Source organism: Scylla paramamosain, chromosome 24 (assembly GCF_035594125.1).
Source record: "Scylla paramamosain isolate STU-SP2022 chromosome 24, ASM3559412v1, whole genome shotgun sequence".
Lineage (NCBI taxonomy): Eukaryota > Metazoa > Arthropoda > Malacostraca > Decapoda > Portunidae > Scylla > Scylla paramamosain.
Genome location: NC_087174.1, coordinates 8,692,501 through 8,711,535, shown reverse-complemented (window position 1 = coordinate 8,711,535; position 19,035 = coordinate 8,692,501). Strand labels below are relative to the sequence as shown.

The following is a 19,035-nucleotide window of genomic DNA, read 5'->3' as shown; positions in this document are numbered from 1 at the left end:
CTGAGGGAATGATGGTGTAGGAAGGAGGAAGAGGTGAAGGTGATGATGGTGTAGAGGAAGGATGGGGAAGGGGAGCACTGGTGTTGGTGATGGAGGAGGAGGAGGAGGGAGGAGGAGAAGTACGGGAGGAGGGGAATGAGGAAATAATATTCCTGCAGAGAGAGAGAGAGAGAGAGAGAGAGAGAGAGAGAGAGAGAGAGAGAGAGAGAGAGAGAGAGAGAGAGAATAGAAAACTATATGAATTACAAAATAGGCCCACAGCTGAGTGCGTTTGTGTGTTATGTAAATCTTCCTGCGTCCTATAGGATATCCTCGTGTAGGAATCCTTGTTATGTATATACGAGTATGTATGTTTGTTACGTGTGGGTGTCCGTTCTAAAAGAGTGGAGAGAGAGAGAGAGAGAGAGAGAGAGAGAGAGAGAGCGAGAGAGAGAGAGAGGAGAGAGAGAGAGAGAGAGAGAGAGAGTGTGTGTGTGTGTGTGTGTGTGTGTGTTTATAACGAAAACGGAGAGAAGAGAGAAGAAAAGAGAAGAGGGAAGAGGGAGGGGAGGGAGAGAGGGGGGGGAAAGTAGGGTAGGCAGCAGGCAGTGTGTGGTTTGGCTAGCCTGGGTCGGGGCTCGCTTGGGGGGCGCGGGCCTGGTGTCAGTGGTGGTGGGCCCTGTCCTGACAACGCCGCTTGGCTCTCTCCTCTCTCCGCTCTCGCCAGTGTCTCCCGAACGCTTGGGTGGTGGAGTGAGGCTCGGGCCAGCGCTCCTCTGCTATACGTGTGTGCAGTCTTGAGGCGTTTAGACCATTGTGTCGTGCCTTCCTGCCTCCCCCATCCACCCAGGGCGCTTGTTTACTTGTCCGTGCTGTGCGTGTGTGTTGAGTGTGAGCGGTGAGCGTGCCTGGGTGGGGCTGCGACTCCTGTGATGTGAAGTGAGGGTGAGGGTGAATCCCACCACCACACACGCAGACTGACGCCGCGGAAGATGAAGTGTAGTGGTCCGAGGTGCCGCGTCTTTCAGCGTTCCTCACCGTCTCATGATGGACACCTTGCCGAATCTGCCGCCACTCAGGTGAACATTCCACTCACCTGACTCATCGCTGTTACCCACTAAACACTCGCTTGCCTCCAGCCACTGCCGCTGAGCACCTGCCTCACCCACTGCCTCTGTTCACTGGCCCCTCCTTCCTCCGCCGTGCTCGCGACCATATCACTGCGGTCACTCATCACTCACCCCGCGGTTCCCTCAGTGATCTTTTACACCTTCTGCCTTCAGCTATCTCTCGTCCATTGTTACTTTAGGCATTCATCCTCTGACCTCATTGAATATTTAATGTTCTGCTTTACTGCTTTCATCCGCGATCCCTTTCTATACTTCATCCACGCCCATCTTCCACTGCCGTCATCCTGCATCTGTCACTGTACAAATTTTCCTCATCACACGACTCCTGACATGATCACTTGCGCTGTTCATCCGCACACTCTTTAGCTCACTGGTAACCTCCTTGTCTTTTACTTGGCGGCCCGAGGATCGTTCCCCGCCCTAATATGTTTCCACTAGGCAGCGAACCGTCACTGGCCCTGCCTTGAGTGAGAGGAAGAGGTGCGTGGGTGAGTGAAATGTCCCGTCTTGCCCATACGTAGGGCTGTAGTAGCGCTATGCTTTCTCCGGTTTATTATAGCTGGGCGGTCACGAATCCAGCCCGTGATCTGAAGACTGGATGAAAAATTAAATTCTTACACACACACACACACACACACACTCTCTCTCTCTCTCTCTCTCTCTCTCTCTCTCTCTCTCTCTCTCTCTCTCTCTCTCTCTCTCTCTCTCTCTCTCTCTCTCTCTCTCTCTCTCTCTCTCTCTCTCTCTCTCTCTCTCTCTCTCTAACCAGCAATCCACCTTTTCAGCCCTCCCCCCGCCTCACCCCTCATTTCCATAGGGTAAGCGAAGGCAATCATCTTCCACTACCTTGCCTACACCGCTTTCCTTCCATTTACCGAGGCCTTCACGTCCCGCATTATTGGCTAACGTATTGGAGAGCCCTTTGAGAGCCTCCGGCAGTGGAGTCACTTTAATGCCCCATAGACGTGGTTCCCTCGTTACATAACCTTAGGCCGAAACGTTTGTGCCTCTTAACAATAGCGGTGGCTCCGTTTCATTTAGGCTTCCTGACTTGAGCCTAATCTGAATTTTGTCTCGCTATGAAATGTAAAGGGTCTTGTTTCGTGTACAGCAGCAAGTCCTTGTGTTAATTAGGAGTGTAATTTATTGTTTTTTAAGACTGGAAACTATTGCTTTCTCTTAAGTGTTTTCCCTTTTTTTTTTTCTTATTTTTTTCCTCTCCAAATTACGTTCTCTTGCGATAGTTTTGTTCAGAAAAAAATTTAAGAGAAACACGGCCCACATCATTCCGGCGGTCGAAAATGAGAGTTTGTGAGGAGGAGGAAGAGCAGGGATAAGAAACAACTGAGGTAGCGAGTGAGGAGAGGACTGTGTACGTACAGTAGTACACCTAAAGTTGATGAACTCAAGTGATGTAGCTTCAAGATTAGTGTTGAAATAAAAATATATAAAAGATATGACATTCGTGCAGCACAAAACAAGGAAGGTGTAGCGGCGCAAATCCGTGACGATCAGACACGAAACAACCAGGTAATTAAAAGTATTACTGCAAAATCTCACGCGTCTCACTCTGGCAGTGAAATTTTTTGTTTAAGAGAAACGCTGGATATTTTATTGTTGTGTACGTCATTATCGTTGCTTTTTTCTCACCTCCCAACCTAACTTAATCTGACTAAACTGCCACTTGTAATTTCCCGACTCCTAAAATTTGAACTGTACCCTATTTTTGTTACCTTCACCTTTAGTTTTTAACACTACTAGTATTTTTACGCAGTTTTATAATCCCGCATCGTATGACCTTAGCTGTTTCGAGCAATGCAAGAAATTTTTTAATCACTTCTCTTCGTAACTCCTACGGAAAAAAAAAATCAATAATCAAGACAATAATGACGTATGCAATGATGAAGGGGCACACGATTTTTTGTTACCAGAACCTCTGCTGTTTGTTTTTTATTTTATTTTTTTTCCTTTCCTGTGACCTGATCCGGTTCAGTCCAGTAGTAGGCGTGAGATTGTCTTTGCTTTGGCTCCCACTCGCGCTAGTGGTTTCCTTGCTTACCTTGTCGCTTCCTCTATTCCTGGACTCTTTGAAGACGACTCTCAAGACACCTGGATCTGAATTGGCCACTATCTTGTAAATCTCTTCCTGCTTTACGTTTTTATGGAGCGCTAACTTAGAGGGCTTCTCAGTTTTGTATCCCTGGCCGCCCTCCTTCGCGTGATAGATATTAGGACTTCATATACCGGTGTGTGACGGGCATGATTCTTTAACACTTACAGTTACCTGTTATTTTTGTGTGATAGTTCTGAATTAGCACTAGCCAGACTCTCTTGGATTTTATGATCTTTTTATCGTTGGCTTTGAATTAGTATTGGCTAGACCTTGTTTTCTTTGTCTTGAATTTTATGAACATTAATCTTTTTATCGTATGTTTTGAGAATGAAGCAGCATGTCATTGTCACCACTACATACATACATACATACATACATACACACCTCCCACCCTCCCTTGCTTCCATCCTTCCTTCCTTCCTTCCTTCCTTCTTTGCTATCTCCCTCATTAATTACCCTACCCCTGCTTTACCTCCTCGCAAGCCCTTTCCTTGCCTTCACCATCATTGTGTCTTAATGGCCTCGTTCATTATCAACTTTTCCTCGTCCTTGTCACCTTCGCACCCCACCTTAATCTATTCCCAGGTTCCTATTCACCTTCATTCTCCTCACAAACCCCCATCACCTCCACCATTCTCTCTAGCCTTCCCACGCACCACCCCACAGCAGCTATAATACCCTCTCATTCTCTCTTTACTTTACACATTTATATTTCATGGTTTAAATTAGATAGTGTGGCTTATCGCAAACCTCGTAAGAGCCAAGAGGTCTGCTGCTTTTTTTTTTTTCTTGTTTCTTTGCACCTTCAACTGTACCAGCTCCCTCTCATCACTCTCACAGCCGCCATCACCACTATTGCTTCCTCACCAATTAAGTCCACCAAACTGCCATTAAGTTAAGTCATTCCTCACCATTCACCAACACATTCTCTCTCTCTCTCTCTCTCTCTCTCTCTCTCTCTCTCTCTCTCTCTCTCTCTCTCTCTCTCTCTCTCTCTCTCTCTCTCTCTCTCTCTCTCTCTCTCTCTCTCTCTCATCCACCACCCCATTACTTCCCACGCATCTTCTTCACCAGTGTATACATCACCACAATCATAACCATTTCCTCCTGCTGTCCCTTACCCTCATCAGTCCCCCTCACCCCTGCTCACCCATCCCCGTCCGTCCCCACCACAGCCCCTACAACTCCACCAGGCCTGCCAACCTCATCAGCAGACCCAAGGGAAAGAAACTGGCTTAAGCTCTCATGTCTAAGCCTGTCCCAAAGGTGATCCCGGCATGATTTCATTTTTCCCCTCGCTGTAAAAGACTCGATCCTCTTGTTGTCTAAAGTAAAAGGAAATGAAAGCAATAGCACGAGCGAGATTACAAGGTGGTTAGGTAGTTTGGTAGTTAGGTTATTTGTTAGTTGGAAGTAAATGGCGTTGCTTTTTTGTGTTTTGTTTTTTTCTATCTCCATTCTGTTCATTGTTACGAATATTGACTTTAAGGATAAAAGAGTGTTTCCTCTCTTTTATATACTTGAATGCCTTTAAGCGGCCGCCATTAAAGTTACTCTGTTCTCTTTCTTTTTCGTGACTTCTCTTCTACCTTCGCCTCTCCTTTCTTTTCTTATTACTGCTACAACAACAACAACAACAACAACAACAACAACAACAACAACAACAACAACAACAACAACAACAACAACAACAACTACTACTACTACTACTACTACTACTACTACTACTACTACTACTACTACTAGTGACGATAATAATAATAATAATAACAATAATAATAATAATAATAATAATAATAATAATAATAATAATAATTCAACAAAATTATTCCTGCTACTATTACTACTTCTACTACTACTACTACTACTACTACTACTACTACTACTACTACTACTACTACTACTACTATAATTACAACTTCTATTCCCACCTGCATCATTTTCGTTTACATCATCTTTCTCGTATTTTTCCCCTCTGTTTAATTCAGTCTCACCTCCCTCCTCTCCTCTCCTCTCCTCTCCTCCGTCTTTCTGTGTCTTTTTAAATCCCTCTCCACATACATTTTTCATCCGTGTATCTCCTTGTCCTTCCCTTTCCTCTTACATCTTGCTGCGTCGCGACAATTTTTCCCCGGAACCCTCAGTCGGCGGTCAGCGGGGAGTGTGTCCGGTGCCGGCTGCCTCATCGGGGCCGGAATTGGGTCGGCGGAGGACAAAGGCACTCGGGCAGGCCATTACTATTGTCCGGGGGCGCGTGAGGAGGAGGATGCCGCGCCGAGACAATGCTCCTCACTCCGGGAAGGAAAGGTTATTATCCGGAGTAGAGTGAAAACCCTCATAGCTTTCCCCAGCCTTCCACCGCAGCCTTCAGCCACTCCTGCAGCCTCGCACTCCCCTGGCAGGCTGGCGGGTTTGCATGGTGTTCTTTGCGTGTTGCTTTTGTGGAGGGATAAGGATGGGGGATTGTGTGGGTTTTACGGTACGCGGCGTGCAAGGGTAGCGTGCTGGGTGGGATGGCTCAGGAATGTGTTGAGGAAATAGGGAAGATCAGCGGAGTGAGCTGGGATGCGCTAGGTTGTTCTGGGGTGTTTGATGTGTAATTTAATTTAACGTATCATAAGCTTTCCTGATTTAACCTATCCTATCACAACTCACCTTAACCTATTCTAATCTAACATATCCTAATTTATCTTGAAGTAATTTATTCTACCTTATCCTGCCCCATCCTAACCTAACCTGAGCTAACCTTCCTTAACCTAACCTAACCTAACCTGAGGTAACTTACCTAACATATCCAACCTAGCAACCTCACCTAATACGAGTATAACTTAACCTAACTTTACCCATTTCTAAAAATTCCTCTAGAAAATGAAATACGTCCATTAAATTTAAGCCGAATTTTCTTGAAGACGAAATCGAAATAAAGTAAAAGAAATATATGTGATCATATTTGAATCTCTTGCAAAGTCACGAGGTTGAAGGCGAAGCAACACTTGGCCACTTGAAGACTCACAATAACGAAGTGGGAAAAGGCGTCGCGGAGGGTTGACGATAGCGAGCCGAAGTGACGCTGCGTGGGGCTTTCTTCCAGTTTGCTTTCACTTCTTAATATTCATCATAATGTAACGAGTAAGGTCATGTTTCAGGTTAGTGTAGTGTTAGTGTTTTCAGGTTAGTTATGATAGGTTCCGTGTTGGGAAAAGGTCGTTGTTGTGGTTGGTGTTGTGGTTGTTGTTGTTGTTGTTGTTGTTGTTGTTGTTGTTGTTGTTGTTGTTGTTGTGGTTGTTGTTGTTACCATTAACTGAAATTAGAAAATGAAAAAAAGAAATGCAGGAAAGTGAAAAACATGAGAAATAGTTAATATCATCAGTATCATTGACATTTCCCTTGTGTTGTATGAAATCGTGTTGTTTTGGATTACGTACGACACATTGTTACTTAAAGTACTGAAAAAAATTATTATTATTATTATTATTATTATTATTATTATTATTATTATTATTATTATTATTGTTGTTGTTTTATTGTTATTTGCTTGTTTATTTGTTTATTTACTTATATATTTATTAATTTATTATTTATTTTATTTATAGTATATGTTTATTAACAGAAAACAATCCAGCTAATATGGGTTTGGTAATGTTTGTCTGCCTGATGCAGTGTATATTAGGGCAGGCCAAGTCAGATTAGGTTAGGACAGGTTAGCAGGTTAGATTAAATTAGATTAGGTTAGGTTCACGTTACGTCAGGTTAGGTGAGGTCAGGTCAGGTCAGATTAGGTTAGGTTTGGTTAAGTCAGGTTAGGTCAGGTTAGGTTACGTTATGTTAGGTCAGGTTAAGTTAGGTTACGTTTTATGTTAGGTTAGGTTAGGTTAGGTTACGTTTTATCAAGTCACCGAACACAAGATATCCAGCCCATTCCTCGGGTCTTGTCATCGTTTTCTTTTTTCTACACTTTCTCGAGCCATTCCGCCCTGCCTCGTCATAACCTGGAATTTTACGGTCTCAGTCACGTCCTTGGAGCGTAATGTTGTAAAGCCGGGCCACACTTTAATTCCTTTTATAGTGGTGTGGAGGGAGGGAGAGGGAGAGTGTTGTGGGGGGGCGGCAAGAGGTGTGGAAGAGAGTTGCGAAGGCGGGAGGTGGATGAGAATGTTGTGGAGGACGGGAGCCAGATGGGGAAAAGGGAGGGAGGTGGAAAGAGTGTTGTGGAGGGCAGGAGGGAGGTGGGGAGTGTTGCGGAGGGCGGGAGGAAGGTGGGGAGAGTGTTGTGGAGGGCAGGAGGAAGGTGGGGAGAGTGTCGTGGAGGGGCAGGAGGAAGGTGGGGAGAGTGTTGTGGAGGGCAGGAGGGAGTTGGAGGAGCTGAGCAGTGTAACCGTCCCGGGAAACATTGGCCGCGTACTTCACCTCGTAATGGTTTCCCTTCACTACTGGAATCAGCGACGTGTTGGCTGTTTAAAGACCATCATGATTAAGAACCCCTTTCATTTCCTGTAGAACCTCGTCGCGTTTAAATTTGTATCGGTCATTCATCAGAGGAACCGGGAACTAAATATCTTAAAAAAATAAAACTTTGAAAGGCGATTGATTCTTGTAGACTTTGAGTAGAAAGGGAAAGGTATATTTGACAGTCATACTCTTAAGTTTGTCTTGTTTGGGTAAGGGATCAGTGCTAAGCGTTTGTGACACGCTGGGACCGAACCTAAAGATTTGGGGATGTTTATGATGAGAAATTGTCACTAACGTACGATACTAAACCCCAAAGGCTGAACTGAGAGATATGTCTTGGGTTGAGCTGAGTTCAGACACCGTCGAAGGAGCGTGGGGGGCTTAGCGGCTCATCACGCTGCTTCCTCGGCAACGGTGTACATCCTTCCCTTCCTCCATCGGGCACACGGGTCCGGTAGAGAGAGAGAGAGAGAGAGGGAGAGAGAGAGAGAGAGAGAGAGAGATGAAAATAACTATGTATTATTTTTGTATACACATATATGTATCTGTAAGTGTGTGGGTGTGGGTGTGTGCATGGATGGCAAAAGTGCGCCGCAGTGTTGGAGTAGCTATTTGTTTATTGCAATTGAAGCCTTTGATCGCTTTAATGTGTTTATCCTGAAAGCGAGTGTTTCCAGTTTTCGTTTATTTTTTTTATGAATAATTTCCAGTGCAGTACTTGCTTTGGCTAAAACGTTATTTTGGTAGAGACGTTGTTTACATTAATGACATCCCTCAGGTGTAGGTGGGGAGATAACCCGGCGCCGTGTTTACTATTCCTGTCGTCGTGCAGTGGTCGGTCTGGCCGCCTGTCGGATAATAACTATTTTTCATCACTGCTGACTCATAGAATTTTCCCCCGAAATAAATAACAGCTAGTCAGTTATTAATTTGTTTAATTATGTGCTCCGTTTTGATTAATTTTCTGTAAGGCAGGCCGGACTGTGAGGGCAATTAGTGGGCGGGGTTGCTCGCCGGCTGCCAGTTCAATGAGTAGTATTGTAGCAGACATTAGTGAAATTCTAGCTACGAGTGAAATCCTCACCCAACACGTGGTACACCTCCAGACTTATGATGTGATTGTATTTGTTCAGTTATCAACGTTTGGGAGACTCTAAAGTTCAAAGACAAACACAAGTACAAGTCAGGACATGGTAGGGCGTTGTGGCGGGAGTTCCCTCCTTCAAGGCGCCGAGTGATTCTTGATAGGATTTAACATTGTTGCTAGGTTTTGTTATCAACATTTCAACATTTCCGCTTTCATATAATTGCTCAGTGCTAGATTAGAGACACCGCTCTCCATGTTACGGGTTGTCCGAGTTGAATGAATGACGCTGTAGCGTGATGGCCAAACACTTCCTTGTGACCAAGGTCTGGTTACTATTTACGCTGCTCTGACAGACGCACCACGGGCTTCTCAGGTGTTGCTCCTTCCCCGCTGCTTGGGTAACATGAGAGGCAACAGTGTCCGTGGCTCAGACATCCTGACCAACAGTACACTTAGAATTACAGAAGACTAATGGAGGCTCCGCTGCAAAGAACATTTTTTGTGGATGCTTTTAATCATCTTATTTATTAAATTATATTTTTGATGTTGATATCTTGCTATTATAGACTCATCATTTATGCCATTTTAAATAATGCAGTGATCGTTTGTGCTGAGGTAGTTTTGTAATATTCACTATATACAGCAAAACAGCTTTGATAGCACGACGCAACATTTATTTCTAACAAATCATGATATCCCTTCCAAAATTTTACTTTTTTATCATCAGAATTTCCTTGTGGAACTCCATGTAAATATTATTCATCTTTGTTCAGCGAGACACATTGCGTTATTGTTTCCACGACACTGACAACACATTATCTGACACACCAGTGCTTTGACTAGGTTCTGAAGAGGGAGCTGTTGAGGCGGGCACCGGCCAACGTGGTGAAGAGTAGGAAGAAGAAGAGGAGATGAAGGGAAAGGAGGAAGATGCCGTGGCGGAGGCGTAGGTGTAGAAGGAACATTACAAGTGTAAGACTAGCAAGGCACTGACTGATACATTTTTCTTCACATCACTTTGAAGTATTTCATGAAGTATTACATGGCATTTAGGTATTAATATTATACCACCAGCAGTTTTCCATTAGTTAATCGTTCTGTTTTATCAATGCAGTAAGAGTCTCGCATATTCTAAATTCCATCCCTGTTTTGTCTCCGCTTAGGCAGAAATTTACGTCTATCCTCACTCTTTTAACGCCTTCGCTGGTAAGCTTAGGAGGATTTGCTCTCTCTCTCTCTCTCTCTCTCTCTCTCTCTCTCTCTCTCTCTCTCTCTCTCTCTCTCTCTCTCTCTCTCTCTCTCTCTCACTGAAAACCAGAACTATTAGAACTATTCCACCAGTATCAAATCACCACATGGGTCAGACTGAATTGCATTTTGAAACTGCTGTGTTTTAACTGTTACGACATACTGTTTTTTTATATATAATTTTTTTCAGTCTTTCCTAGCCTCGTTTTTATTGTGGGAAAAAAAAAAGTGTTTCGAAGCAATGCATCACTCCAACAGCGGCCCCGCAACACCTTCCGCGCCAGTACAAAGCACCACAAAGGCAGAGTCAGCGCCGTGAAAGGGAAAAAAACGGGAGCGTCACACGGCCGGAAATTGACACTGTCGCTCGATACATCCGCTGCCTGTATGCCGCTCGTGACAAAAAAGAACAAATAAATGAATAAATAGATAAATGAAATAAACTGATATGAGATATGCGAATCCTGCCCCAATTGTGACGCTTTGCTGTTCTTTTTTTTTCTCCTGAACACCACAACACCACACGCGGGGCGCGTGTGCTGTGCGTGTGCGTGTGCTGAGGTACAGCATATATTCTTTTTTCCGTAGTAAGTTTTGATGGATTAAATTTTTAGAAGTCTTGCTGTTTCCAGTGTAAGTGATCACCATTCCACGCTGGATGGTGTCATTGTTCTGCACAAATGCAGCCTCGGGGTTGTGAAAAGTGAAACGCAAACAGACCGATTAGAGCGCTTTAAGTGAAATAGATTATTGGGCGTGAAATTGTATATAGGTTTTGGAAGAGAAACTATACATCTATATTTTTTCCCTTTTTTACGAAACACTCATTTGAACAGAGGACAAAGCATATCCGTAAAATTTCTGTGCTTTACTTGCTGAGAAGTAACCATAAGTTTTATTAACGTTGGACAGCTTCTCTCTGGTCAGCTCTGGGATGTGGCTCTGGTACAAATATAGTTACGAGTGTGTACGTATTTCTACACTCTATGTTGGAGTAAAGGTAAAATATTTTTTATAATCATTGACATTTAGTTAGATTTTATACTTTTTGTTTTCCATTCCCTTGATAAATGAACCTGTTATCGTGCCATATCTGACCTGTGTGTGTGTGTGTGTTCTTCTCTGTCAATCCGATCTTATAAGAAGATTGATGTTCACTCTATCTCTTCAATTGTATATCAGTAACTTATACACACACACACACACACACACACACACACACACACACACACACACACACACACACACACACACACACACACACACACGTCCTCGTGACACTCAGTTGTGAAAATTCGTACAAAAGGTTACAGATGCTTAGGAAATTTAGATGCACTTCCAAACCTGACTCTCTCGTCCACAGAATGAGAGTGAAACCAAATGACGTGACTTGTGAAGGGTTGAAGTGGAACAGATGAGAGGAGAGACGTCACTCACTCACCCATACTCCTTTTTACCGTTTCTTATTCTTTCCTTCTTTTCTTTCCCCTGCCTCCCCTCCCTCCCTCCCTCCTCCTCTTCCACCCTCCCCCGCCCTCCATCACTCATCTCAGAGCCAAACGAAAACCTATATCGCCAATACCAGGGTTTAATCGACGAATAACGACCTGCGACTGAAGGGAACGTTGTGTGTGTGTGTGTGTGTGTGTGTGTGTGTGTGTGTGTGTGTGTGTGTGTGTGTGTGTGTGTGTGCGCGTAGGGGTTGTGTGTGTGTGTGTGCGCGCGTAGGGGTTGAGTATGGCTGTGTGGGAGGATGTGGGTGTGGGTGGATGTATGTGCATATGTGTGGAAAGTTGTAGGTGATTAGGTGTGTGGGGAAGGGCGAGAAGGAAGTAATGTGGGAGATGGACAAGTGGGTGTGTGATATAATTTCCTAACTAATACAATAATGGTGGTTGTGTTGTTTGCCTACTCGAGGGAAGCACCACACAAGATCATCAGCTCGGGAACAAAGGGGCGATCATTCCAGTTTCAGCAAAGGTAAAGGCTGGCGGTTCCTGCACGATACTGTTGTGACTTGCGTGGCGTATTGGAGACGCCTGAGGTGATTGAACTCGTATGCGTGAAGATGAGTTTGTGATGAATCCTTCGAGATCAAGATGGCGGGGTGTTGTATGTGGGAGTGTAATTGATCATATACGCGTGAAGATGAGATGATGAATCCTTTGAGATCAAGATGGAGGGGTGTTGTACGTGGCAGTGTGATTGAACATATACGTGAAGGTGAGATGATGAATTCTTTGAGATCAAAGTGGCGGGTGTTGTATGTAGCGGTGTCTTTGGATGTAATATGCGTGAATAGTTGATACCATTTGAGATGAGGATGGCGGGTGTTGTATGTGGCGGTGTGTTTGTCTCACTGACACAGCTGGGCCTACCTCAGGGTTCCAAACTCAGATGCAACGATGTTGACGCTAATGAAGGTGGAGAAATTATCCACGTTGATCAATCCAGACCCTTGAGGGCAGCGTTAATAAGAATAGGAAGAACAACGCAGCTCATCCAGACCCTTCAGGAGTATGGGGGGGCTGGGAAGTGGTGTATGTGTGTATGGGCGTATTTGTGTGACTGTATGTGCATGTGTCTGTCTCCCATTCATGTATTCCCCGTTCTTTGCGATTTAATGTTCTGTTTTAACCTCAGTGTGACGACCACCTCTGTCTCTGTTCCGTGCTGGCAGAGCAGCACTGCTAGTACACACAAAGGTCCCTGATATAACACAGTTCAGTGGAGTCCCCTAAACTATTATATTCATTGTGCTTCATTGGATATGTATATATACTTTGGCGTTAGTTTGTTTCAGTCTTGTAAATAATGCAGATTAATCATTGGCGTTGACTGCAGTATTGTAACAGAGTCAGTGTGTGTGTGTGTGTGTGTGTGTGTGTGTGTGTGTGTAGGTCTCCGGTGTCATGGTTACCTCCCTCCTCTGTTTCTCCTTTCCTCCCTGCCTCCCCCTACCTGTGGCCCTTCCTCCTACCTCCCTCTGCCTCCCTGCCTCACTCGTCGACCCTGTTTGCTTCCCCCTCATCACCGGTACACGGAAGCCCGCATATCAAACACACACACACACACACACACACACACACACACACACACACACACACACGAATCCCCTATAAAGACATCACGAATAAACTATATATTTTCCTATAAAGAACACGTCGTAAAAACAGAATGTACAAGTGGATAGTGACAAGATGCCAATTAAATAATGATAAGAACTCGGACCACCAATCACACGAGAACACACAGACCTCGAGTGTTGCCGTGTTGTGTTGTGTGCAAGACCCGTTTGACGAAGAGCTCACCCCATACGCAAAACCGCAAAACACACTGGCATGAGACACATTATAGACACGTCACGGAAACCACCACAATTCCGCCCTCCGCCTTTCGTCCCACCGTGATACCCTCGCCTTCCTTTGCATCTCCTCCAATAACGACACACCACTCATGTCCTCTCCATCTTTCCATCCTTGTATTTCAATGACGAAGCAAAATCCGAAGCACGTGAAGAGACATGCCAAGACTCTTCCTGTTCCTTCACACACACACACACACACACACACACACACATATACACACGGGGAGTAAGATCAGTAGAGAGTGTTTGCGTCAGGATGAATCGCTGAGTCTGTTCCCCCGATATTAATGGTGTTGGTTGGTGGGTGCTTGGGTGGTGCGTGCCAAGGTGTGCGTGATGAGGCGAAGACAAGGGTGAGGCTTATTGAATGAAGGACGAACACAAGAAAAGAAGAGAAAATGATGAACTCTCCTCTCTCCTCTCTCATCGATCCGGGAGCAACATGCGGAAGTCTGCAAGAGAGAGAGAGAGAGAGAGAGAGAGAGAGAGAGAGAGAGAGAGTAGCAGCAAACAAAGCCTCCAGAGGTATTGGTGCTCAACCCATCGCTCGGTCTCCATATCCGGAAGCTTACTGACGGAAACAGGCAGACAAACCCTCCAAGTATTTACTTTATTTTCATTTCCCGGAAAGCGTCGTGTTTTTTATCCGTCGAATAAGTCTGACTTACGCTCCAGGAACCTATTCACCTTGTCCAGGACGGGCGGCGATCGATGGAGCAGCGGCAATAATGTACTACGGAACGTTTTCTGTGAATATCAAGGAGACGGAGAAGAAAGCTAAGGAGGCGTACGAGGAAGATAAGCGGGAATTGGAAAAGGATGAGAGGGAGTCGGAGGAAGTGGAGTGGTTTGAGTGTGAGGGGAGAAACTGGAGATATAATGAGGGAAACGACAGATGACGTAGTGAGAGTGAAGGATAAAGAATGTGGATGATAAAAGAGAGGGGAAGGGAAGGGAAGTGGCAAATAATAAAATGAGGGAAGACAAAGAAAGGGCGAGGGGCGGGGCGAAGACTTAGTACTTGCTTGGTGTGTGGATGAGTGGCGAGCAAGGGTGATGGGACAGGGTGGCTGGTGACGGGTCTTGCCTGTATGAATGTGTCTTAAACAATACAACGGTAGACGACAATTGTTATTCCCTCCGTCATACTGTTTTTTTTTTTTTTTTCCGGTTTATTTACTCAAATTGCCGGGAGTTTTTTTTTTATTTATTTTTTTTCCCTCTCTACAGGACAGAGTTTTGTATAACTCAATGCTCGCTCTGTTATTGACGCTGTGGTTGTTGTTCTTTGTTTTGAGGCTTCCAGTGTTCCGTGTCCTTTGTTTGATAGTTTTGGTATCGAAAATATCTTTCCTCATTTCGGTTACACAAGAGTCTGAACAATACGTCGGCTTTTCTGTCTTCTGCATTAGACAAAACACATTATGTCAACAAACTTTTCTAGCTTTCACCTTTGTTGGTTTTATTAGCTCATGTTTGTTTCTTACTAAGCCATTTTTTCTCCATCATTTCTAAATACTGTTTATGCTTTACGTTTATCTCGCGGTTTCCCAACTTTTTTGCGGCATGTTTGTTTTATGAATCTTTGATGTGTTTGTCAGTGAGATCATTGGAAGCCTCGTCTCCTGAAGTAGCATTTACGACAACCTTTTACAAAGGACTGAATGTGACCAGAAAAATCAAGTTTGATCACAATGGTGAACACGAAAACTGGTGCTCGGGGAATGGACTCTGTCGGACGCGTCCCGGCGGATATTCTGACATGACGTTCTGATGTTATGGTATCCCTGGGGAGAGAGGGCGAGGGGAAGCGCGGTCCCTCCTCTTACCTCCGCGTAGCTTAGATAAGTGCAGCAAAATTCGCCTCGGGCACGCCGTGCCACACCCGGGAAGTGGTGCCATCCGCGGCGCCACTGCCCACCTGTGGCGTCAGAAAGGCTGGCATGCGGCTCACCGGAAGTGGTGGATCTGCCAAGTTGTGAATATTGAGAGGAAGCAAGTGTGTGTTGTGTTGTGTGGTGCTACCAGCGCACCTGTGGTGGCTGGCCTGGTGGGTGGGGGAAGGAGGGTGGGAGGGAGGAAGAGAAAGTCCCCAGGCTGTCACCAGGAATCGCACAGCCACACTGGCAGCCTCGCATCATGGGGTCGATGTGGCGACGCACGAGGCTCGCTGCGATCGCGGCACATTCACACTTGACCATCAGCTTGGTCGAAGACCCCCTTTCGCAAATCCCGACTCTGCTGGGAGCGGCCAATCGCTTCACTGCAGATGTTATTATTACATTATACGCATATAACAGTTACATATTCTGCGAAGCTCTGTTATTTTAGTATTTATGGTGTTACTAAATTCCCTTTGAATGAAAAAATGAGGTGTGAGTTTTTAAATGAACATATATATCAGTGCCCAGCACAGTTGCCAAGTCGTTTATGTGAAACAATAAGACTGGACGTAATATTGAACCTTGTAAGACAGTAAACAATTTTCTTTTTCATTAAACAAGGATTTTCATGATTCACTTCTACACATCGGAATTATTTTACTGTAAAATTTCAGCATTTTTGCACAGTGTGATTACGTGATGGATACTGAAGTATTTTTCAGGACACATTCTTTTTAACATTTATTTAAATATTTCTATATCAGACAACATTCATCCTTGCCCGCCATCACTTATCCCTTCGGCGTGTCGTGAACGAATTAAGACACAAACTTTCCTCGGCGTTCACATTGTTCAAATACTGATGTAACACTGGTTGGCTTGACACACTCGTGCTGCACGTGTTGGTTTGCGTGAAAGTTCTATTCCTGATAGGTGTCTTCAAGCGGGAATTCTTCAACTTTCCGTTATTAATTTCCTCGTTACTTTGGGAAGCCTCTACTCACGCCATTATTTGTACTTGTGACTGTTGGTAACGAGTCTGCTTGAAACATTACACTGCTGTATATATACGTTGTGTGTGTGTGTGTGTGTGTGTGTGTGTGTGTGTGTGTGTGTGTGTGTGTGTGTGTGTGTGTGTGTGTGTGTGTGTGTGTGTACAACACACACACACACACACACACACACACACACACACACACACACACACACACACACACACACACACACACACACACACACACACAACGAATGTCATTATGGTATTGAAGCTAAATCAATGAAGGAAGCACAACAAGCACAATTATTCGAGAGTCACTGACAAATCTGCCAGGAATAGTTTCTGTCGCGAGCAGAAAGCCTTGACAAGATGCAGTCCAGCTGTCTGACTCGTGCTTACACTGTTGCCACTCGTGCTGTTCCCGGCGTCACCCACAGCCGAGGACGCTCATAGACACACACTTAGACGGGAACTAAGTTGTGGGCCACGGTGACGTTGACGGCTTTCACGTGGCCTCACCTTACGAACACCATTATGGATCGATGGTTCGCGGACACACCCTGACGCACCTCACGCATCCACGCCTCCTGCACCTGCTGCTACATCTCTTCCCGCCTCTTTACCTGCTGCTGCCCCTCCTCCTGCTGCCTCACCTGCTTATTGCTTCACGTCGTGGTGCCTTTTACTGTGTGTCTGTGTGAACTTGTTCCTGCTTTATTTCTGCTGCTTGTTGTTTTTGCTTCATGTTGCCTCTTGCCTCTCTACTGCCCTACGCTGCCCCGCATCCTGCTGCATGTTGGTTCTTAGTGCCAGTTGCTGCCCTTCCTGCCACTGCCTGCTGGTCTGCTTGTCTCCTCACGCAGTGCTGCCGTCTATCACCCGAGTCCTCTTACTCCCTGCTTCCTCGCATCTCCATTCCTTAATTGTTGATGTCCTACCGTCGCTCCTGCCTCGCTTCTTGCCCTCTGCTGGTGCCTGGCGTTCTCTCAAGTGTTGCTTTGTAGGTCAAGACTCCCTCATTAACGGCGCTTATCCCTCCTCTCCATCCTCCATTATTTGTGTGTTTTTTTTTGCTCACCCTCGTGATTTGGTCTACTTGGCTTACCATTGCCTGTCATTACCTTAGAATTGGCCTCACTGCAAAGCTCAATTCTGAATGAACTTTGATAAAGTTTTCTTCTCGGAATGAGTCAATTTTTCCACATTTGATACTTTTTTCTTTTTTTTTTTTAGTTTGGTCACGTGTACTGAAGTGATGGCAATTGCTTTACAGTGGAATGCAATGTAGTTAAGTGAACTTGGAAATCCGTGGTTGTCGCTAGGCTGTTTCGCTGACAGGTGCAGGTGAAAGGAGGCGCTGCAACCTCCCATCAGACTAAGACCCGTATTCTGAAATTCTATCTTCTCTCACTATGATTATTTTCATATGCCGCAGAAATGATTAGTCGGGTTCTCAAGAGTGTTTACTATTAATTATGTAAAAATCTTGTTAATCTGTCACTAGAACGATAAAAAACACCTTTAAAACCCGTGTCACTTCAAGCAGAGCGTTTTGAATGCAGTGGAGGTGCGGAGCAGAAGTGTTTCAGAATATGATCCTAATATCGAGCATTGTATGGAGAGAGCAGGGTAAAAAAAATGTGGGAAAGAAAAGAAGGGATTGTCTGTGGTGAGGAAGGGATGAAGGGCTGCTTGTGAAAGGGAAGGACAAAAGAGGAAAAGATCGGAGTTGTATGCGGGAAAAAAAAGTAGAGGTTCGTTTATGGAGGAAGAGGAAGGTAAGAGAGCAAGCGTTGTGTGTGTGTGTGTGTGTGTGTGTGTGTGTGTGTGTGTGTGTGTGTGTGTGTGTGTGTGTGTGTGTGTGTGTGTGTGTGTGAGGGAGGAGGGCGAGGGAGGGAGGACTGTTTACGAATAGGGAAGTAAAGTTCTTTGTGGGAGAAGGAGAGTGAGAGTGAAAGCGTTGTTTGTGTGGGGGAGAGAAGGAGAATGGGAAGGAAAGTTTGTTTGCGCAAGAAGGAAGAAGGGATGAAAAGGATCTTAGTGGAGTGGAAAGAGGAAAGGAGAGTTGTGTTCTGGGGTGCCTGTGTGTGTCTTCTAGGCCTCACTGTAAGCAGACTGTTCTTGTGGTCAGTCCATACAATTGTTAGCACTGGTACAATGTTACAGTGATCTTCCTCGCGTGTTTTAAATTGCCAACTAAAGGAAATGAGTGAAATTGCAAAATCTATTCTTTTAATCTCCTTCTTTCTTGTACGTGCTTATAAAAAATTTCATACATTACCCTTAGTGATGTAGAAGCGATGCCACATAGATAGATAAAGCACTTTTAAGACTCCATGATAGCCTCTGTACATGACTTCCCCAGTGTGTCAATTAAACCTACTCGTATGACAAATGCACTCAGGTCACTCAGCCGCAGGTCCAAACAGTCAGGCCTCGGCGTGTTTTCCGCGTCCTTCGCTTCGTACACAAACCACGGGAAGGAGGAAAGAGGGGAGACTTTTTTTATGTGTGGACAGGGAGGGAGGTCAGGTTATTTGTGAAGAAGGGAGTAGAGAGGAAGGGGGTTAAGAGTGAAGGGAGAAAAAGGGAGAGGAGAGGAGTGTGTGTGTAGAGAGAGGGAGAGTTGGAGTGGTACTTGTGGAAGGGGGAAGGGAGAGGGAGGAAAGGAGGGATTGTTTGTCATAATGAGGAGGGATTGTGGTGGGAAAGGGAATAAGCTACGGCATTTTACTACCACTACTACTGCTACTACTACTACTACTACTACTACTACTACTAC

At 45.0% G+C, this 19,035-nt stretch overlaps 1 protein-coding gene across 13 annotated transcripts in view; it reads left to right on the top strand.

Annotated features, from left to right (window-relative positions):
- The first annotated feature begins 624 nt into the window (after positions 1 to 624).
- LOC135112688 (uncharacterized) overlaps positions 625 to 19,035 on the top strand; it is a 167,618-nt gene continuing 149,207 nt past the window's right edge. For 3 of the 13 annotated variants that reach the window (XM_064027346.1, XM_064027342.1, XM_064027347.1), the window contains exon 1: positions 661 to 1,058. The gene's annotated coding sequence lies outside the window, so the exon portion shown is untranslated. Of the gene's footprint in view, positions 1,059 to 2,457; positions 2,640 to 19,035 lie in introns of those variants that run through there. The other 10 variants (XM_064027353.1, XM_064027351.1, XM_064027349.1 and 7 more) reach the window with 8 other exon arrangements.